This window comes from Myodes glareolus, chromosome 1 (assembly GCF_982192425.1).
Source record: "Myodes glareolus chromosome 1, mMyoGla1.1, whole genome shotgun sequence".
Classification (NCBI taxonomy): Eukaryota; Metazoa; Chordata; class Mammalia; order Rodentia; family Cricetidae; genus Myodes; species Myodes glareolus.
The window spans coordinates 71,616,306-71,622,305 of NC_142026.1; positions in this window are offsets into that span (position 1 = coordinate 71,616,306).

A 6,000-nucleotide genomic window follows, 5' to 3' on the forward strand; every position below is an offset into this window, starting at 1 on the left:
CCAGAGTGTTAAAATACCACATTTGCCACCACACCTGCCCACCTCAGCCATTTTAGCCATTCTTTTGGGGGAAAAAAGAATGTAAGTTACTTTTAGTTGACCACAGATCCTGTCTCTTTAGCCCCAGAGCTGTCTCTCCACGGCTGAGCTTCCCATCCACGGCTTAATCCCTATGGTGAAACTTGCCGTTCTGGCTCCCTTTCCCGCCGTAGACGCACACGAACACGAGGACGTACACGTAGACAGACGAACGTGAGGACGGGCGGCTGTGGGCAACTTCTGGCCTTTCTCAAGGACACCGTGTTCTCATTCAGGCTGTTGCGCTGTGCTATTCTCTTCTTATCAGAGTTGGGGAACAGCCTGTCCTCAGGCTTTGGAGGTCATTTGGAGAGGAGCATACACGGGTCTGAATTGGGGGGAGGGAAACCCCACTTTCCGGGGCAGCTTCTCAGTCAAATAGCACAAACAGCACATGACAATTTACCAATATAATGTGCAGGTCGCTGCTCTCTGCAGTCCAGGCAAGTATCCCCCGCCCCCATCAGGGACACCACTGCCACTGCCCTCAATCCCTGATCCCAGCGAGGGGCCTGCCCTTCGAAGGAGTGAAGACTCTAGGAAAGGGGTTCCTTTCTGACTTCCCAGGCCCCAGGGTGAGAATTCCTTTGGCAGCAAACACATTTCATGCCTTTTTAAAGCTCTCCAGCCTCTTCGGAGCACCACCATAATTACAGCTCAAAAAAATAATTACCGCTTTCTCTTTGTTCGGCGCTTTGAAGCGGCGAGATCCTTCAGGGCACGGATGTGGTTTGGTTCATCTCTAGGTCTCTGGCCCCTGGCACTGGAAGGCTCAGATTATATTTATTGGACAAATGGATGATGGATGGGTTGAGCAGGTGAGCTCTGGAGGAGAGGGGACTGGGAAAGAGCAGAGCGAGCAAGTGGCAAGTCCATCCCTCTGCATCTAGGACTGAGATTTGAGTGTGGGTTATCTTCTGATAACAGGTTTACTGAGACGCTTAAGAAAGCCCAGTTAAATGAGGGGCTGGACGTGGTTCCGTTGGTAGAATGCCTGCCTAGCATGCACAGAATCCTGGGTTCAATCTGTAACACTATATACACCGGCTGTGGTCATGCACAACTACAATCCCAGCATGTGGCAGTCAGCTGCAGGTGGGTGGAGCTCTAGGAATTCGAGAGCAACTTGGTCCACATGGTAAGTTCCAAGTCAGCTGGGGTCCACATAGTGAGACACTGTCAAAAATTAACAAACAAATAAATGAACAAGATTGGGCCTGCAGAGGGAGCTCAGTGGTTAAGAGCACTTACTGCTTTGTCAGGGACCAGAATTTAGATCCTAGAATCTACTCACAAATGCTGTAACTCCAGTCCCAAGAGATCTGACACAACCTTGTGGCCTCTCTGGGCATCTGTACAAATGCAGACACACAGGCATGGACAGACATATGTACACACAAATACAATGTAATACAAAGCATCTTTAAAAATTGGGGTAGGGTGCAACTCAGGGATTACCAGTGTCTGCTGATTTTACAGAGGACCTGAGTTCAGTTCCCAGCACCCACATCAGAAGGCTCACAACTGCCTGTAACTCCAGATTCAGGACGTCTGATGCACTCTTTTGGTCTCTTTGGATACCTGTATTTATGTGTGCGTACCCACACAGACACCTGAGGAGCAACCATTGATATTGGCTTGTATGCAAGCATGCATACACACACACACACACACACCATACACAAAGAGGGTAGGAACTCACTCAAGTCCTCTGGAAGAGAAGAATTCACTCTTACCTGCTGAGCCTCCTCTCTAGCCCTGACCTTGAACTTCTGATCCTTCTGTCTCCATCTCTCTCCCAAGCGCAGTGCTGTGATTACAGGCGTGTACCACCAAGAACCTCCATTGTAACATACAGTGGGTGGAGTGACATGTGTGTAATCCTAGCACTGAGGAGTAGAGACAGGAGGATTAGCAATTCAAGGTCATGTTTAGCTACACAGCAAGTATGAGGTCAACTTGGGCTCATGAGACCCTGTTTCAAGAAAACAAAACAAAAACAAAAAACTGAGGCTGGAGAGAGGCCTCAGCAACTAAGAACACTGGCTGCTCTTCCAGCGGACCGTATTCAGTTATCCCACCCATATGCTGGCTCAGTTACCTGTGATTCCAGTCCCAAGGCATCCAACACCCTCTTCTGGCCTCTTTGGTCACCAGGCATGCACACGGTAGACATACATACTTGCAGACAAATACACATAAAAATAACAAAAAAAATCTTTAAAAACAAAACAAACCCTTAAACAAGCAAAAAGAAAGACTCTTAATTTTATTTCTCAGGAAAGAGTCCTGAGAACATGAGATGAACTATCTTGCAGACCTATGAAATGTGTGTCCTTGAAGAGGATGACCTTGAGGTCTCACCCCACCCCCACCCCGCACCTCAGAGCGCTGGGATCACAGGCGAGTCCCACGTCTTATGTACAAGGTGCCTGCTGTCTACCGGACTCCGTGCACTCTAGGCGAGCATTCTGTCAACTGAACGGTATGACATTCTCAAGTCTCTCAAGTGGCTTCCATCAGGCCAGAGATGCTGGAGTGTCGAGGGCTTCCTGTGCCTCTGTCTTGCATCACCCTGAAGGTCTCAATGGTGGCTCTCCCTATCTCAGGGCCTCTCCCCACTCCACCCTCACACCCCGGAGTGGGGGGGATCTGAGAGTAAAGAGCCTGGCCACCTCACCTTCATGAAGGCCTGCATCACCTCAAGAGTTGCAACATGCAAATTCGAGGTCAGATTGGAGCCACAACAGGAACATTTTATATTGTGGGACACAGTATTGTCAGGAACACACACCTTCGAGAACTCAAAGGGAGAAAGGAATGGGAGCATTTCCCAGAATCATGTAAAACCTGCGGATGAACTCTTTCTAGTTTCCAAGGCAAAGTCACTCCCAGAAAGAAAAAGTTGACTAGGTTCTTCAGCTCCTTTCTTTATAGCTCGTTTCCTTTGTCTCAACAGCCTATTAATGCCCAGGTGCAGCTCGCCTCAAACTGGATGGAAATCTAAAGGCTCATCATTTCCTTATTGTGGATAATTGGATAAAAGGGAAAAGTGCCAAACTAGTGCCCAAGGGTTCATTGCGCTCTATCAGCAGTCTGGAGAGTTAAATTTTGTTTGACCAGTTGGAGAGTGGAACTAAGGTTGTCAGAGTTGTTGGCAAATGTCTCTACCCACTGAGTCATCTTGCCAATCTACAATACAATCTTTTATTTATGTATTTTACATTTGAGTATTTGTTTGTTTGCTTGTTTTGTTTTTTGAGATAGGCTATCTCTGTGAAACAGTCCTGGCTGTCCTGGAACTCACTCTATAGACCAGGCTGGCCTTGAACTCACAGAGATCCACCTGCCTCTGCCTGGTAATGCTGGGATTAAAGGCGCACCACCACCACCCGGCACTAATTAAGTGAAGGAGGTGCACACCATGGTATGTGCAAGTCAGAGGACAATTTGTGGGAGTCAATTCTCTTCCTTTACCATGTGGAGATTGGATTTAGGTCATCAGGCTTGGTGGCAGGCACCTTTTCTCACTGAGCCATTTTTGGGGTCACCAATGCAATCTTTTAGAGAAGAGAAAGTGGAGGGTGGAGCCAGTTTTACCTCACCCAGACCTTCTTTTGAGCCTGGACAAGAACCTGTACTGTATTCCAGTACTGGGGGTGGAAGGAAATCTCAGGGTCAGGGTTCATAGGCAGATTCTGGGGACCATAGAGAAGGCTCAGAAGCTAAGAGCATTTGCTGCTTTTCCAGAGGACCCACATTCTGTTCCCAGCATCATGTTGGGGAGCCCACAACCACCCGTTAACTCCAGCTCTAAGGGATTGGTGTCCTCTTCTGGCCTCTGTGTGCACATACATGGTATTCACTCAGAATGCCAGAGGGGCACTCACACATATACATAAATAAAAACAATAAAGTAGGGCTGGAGAGAGGGCTCAGAGGTTAAGAGCACTGCCCGTTCTTCCTAAGGTCCCGAGTTCAATTCCCAGCACCCACATGGTGACTCACAACCACCCATAATGAGATCTGATGCCCTCTTCTAGCATACAGGCAGACATTTAGACAGAACACTGTATACATACAAAATAAATTAATAAATAAATCTGAAAAAAGTAAATCTTAAAAAAATTTACAGGTCTGATTCAGTCAGTCTAAAAAGGAATTCTGCGATTTCACAGTTCCCATAGGGTTTCAGGTGTTGCCAAAATTGCAATCTGAGGTCCTCACCTGGAGGTAAGGACCACACTCCCTCATGCAGAGAGGGAAAAATTAAACAAACATCTCTGCAGTTCCGGACGACAGCTAAAATATGATTGCTAATTTTAGTAATGACAATTTGCAAAGTGTGTGTGTGTGTGTGTGTGTGTGTGTGTGACTGTGTGTATGTGTGCATGTGACTGTGTGTGTGTGTGTGACTGTGTGTATGTGTGCATGTGACTGTGTGTGTGTGTGTGACTGTGTGTATGTGTGCATGTGACTGTGTGTGTGTGTGTGTGTGTGTGACTGTGTGTATGTGTGCATGTGACCGTGTGTGTGTGACTGTGTGTATGTGTGCATGTGACTGTGTGTGTGTGTGTGTGTGTGACTGTGTGACTGTGTGTATGTGACTGTGTGTGTGACTGTGTGTGTGTGTGTGACTGTGTGTATGTGTGCATGTGACTGTGTGTGTGACTGTGTGTGTGTGTGACTGTGTGTATGTGTGCATGTGACTGTGTGTGTGTGTGTGACTGTGTGTATGTGTGCATGTGACTGTGTGTGTGTGTGTGTGTGACTGTGTGTATGTGTGCATGTGACTGTGTGTGTGACTGTGTGTGTGTGTGTGACTGTGTGTATGTGTGCATGTGACTGTGTGTGTGTGTGACTGTGTGTATGTGTGCATGTGACTGTGTGTGTGTGTGTGTGTGACTGTGTGTATGTGTGCATGTGACTGTGTGTGTGTGGGGGGGTGGACCAGGGACCCTTACAGGGATCGTACAACAGCTGCAGCCCCTCTGCAGTGGCAGCTGTTCCCATCACTGTCTGGGAGAGGGCATCCCCGGGAAGATGAGGACTTGTGAAGGGCTCTCTGGTGGTGGCTGCCACTCAGACATCTGTACCCAGGAATTCCTGTGACTATGGTGACTCTGGAGGTTAACTCACTGCCTCAGAGGTAACTGCCTTCTGCTTAACACAGGAGCTGGGTTTGAGATGCTTGGTGACAGAAACTCAGGCAGGTGGGAGCAGCTAAAGACCAATATGGGTTTTCCTGGAAGTTTGGAAACATTGCTCAGGAGAGAGGAATGAGAGAGGTCACTAGGAATGCCAGGAAGCCTTAGGAGCACCCGAGGCTTTTGGCTTGGGAGGGGCTGGGCCTTTCTCTATCTGCTTCTTCTCATCCCACAGGGTGAGAGACAAGGCAGCTCCCAGCTCCAGAGCTGGTCAACCTCAGTAACCTCAGGACCCACAGACTCTCACCTTAGTTCCAGGGAAGGCCACTGGTTGGCCACTTTGGGCCAGATGACAGTTCCATGCCTCTCAGTTTGCTGTACTTTCTCTTCTTAAACTCTTTTCCCTCATCCTGTCTTATCCAGTTTCAGGGCTTTGTACTATTTTATGGACTCCATTTTTACTTCCGTGTATAAATGCGTGTCTGTCTGTGTGGCTTTGTGAGCGTGAGTGTGGGTGCCTGCGGGGACAGGAGAGGCAGCTGGGGCTCCCCGAGCAGGAGTCACAGGGCTGAGAGCTCTATTACGTCAGCTCCTGCAGGGCTGAGAGCTCTATTACGTCAGCTCCCGAGCCATAACTCCAATCCCAAGATTTTTTTGTTTTGTTTTTTGTCTTTCAAGACAGGGTTTCTCTGTGTAACATCCTGAACTGTCCTGGAACTCACTTTGTAGACCAGGCTAGCATCAAATTCACTGAGATCTGCCTGCCTCTGCCTCT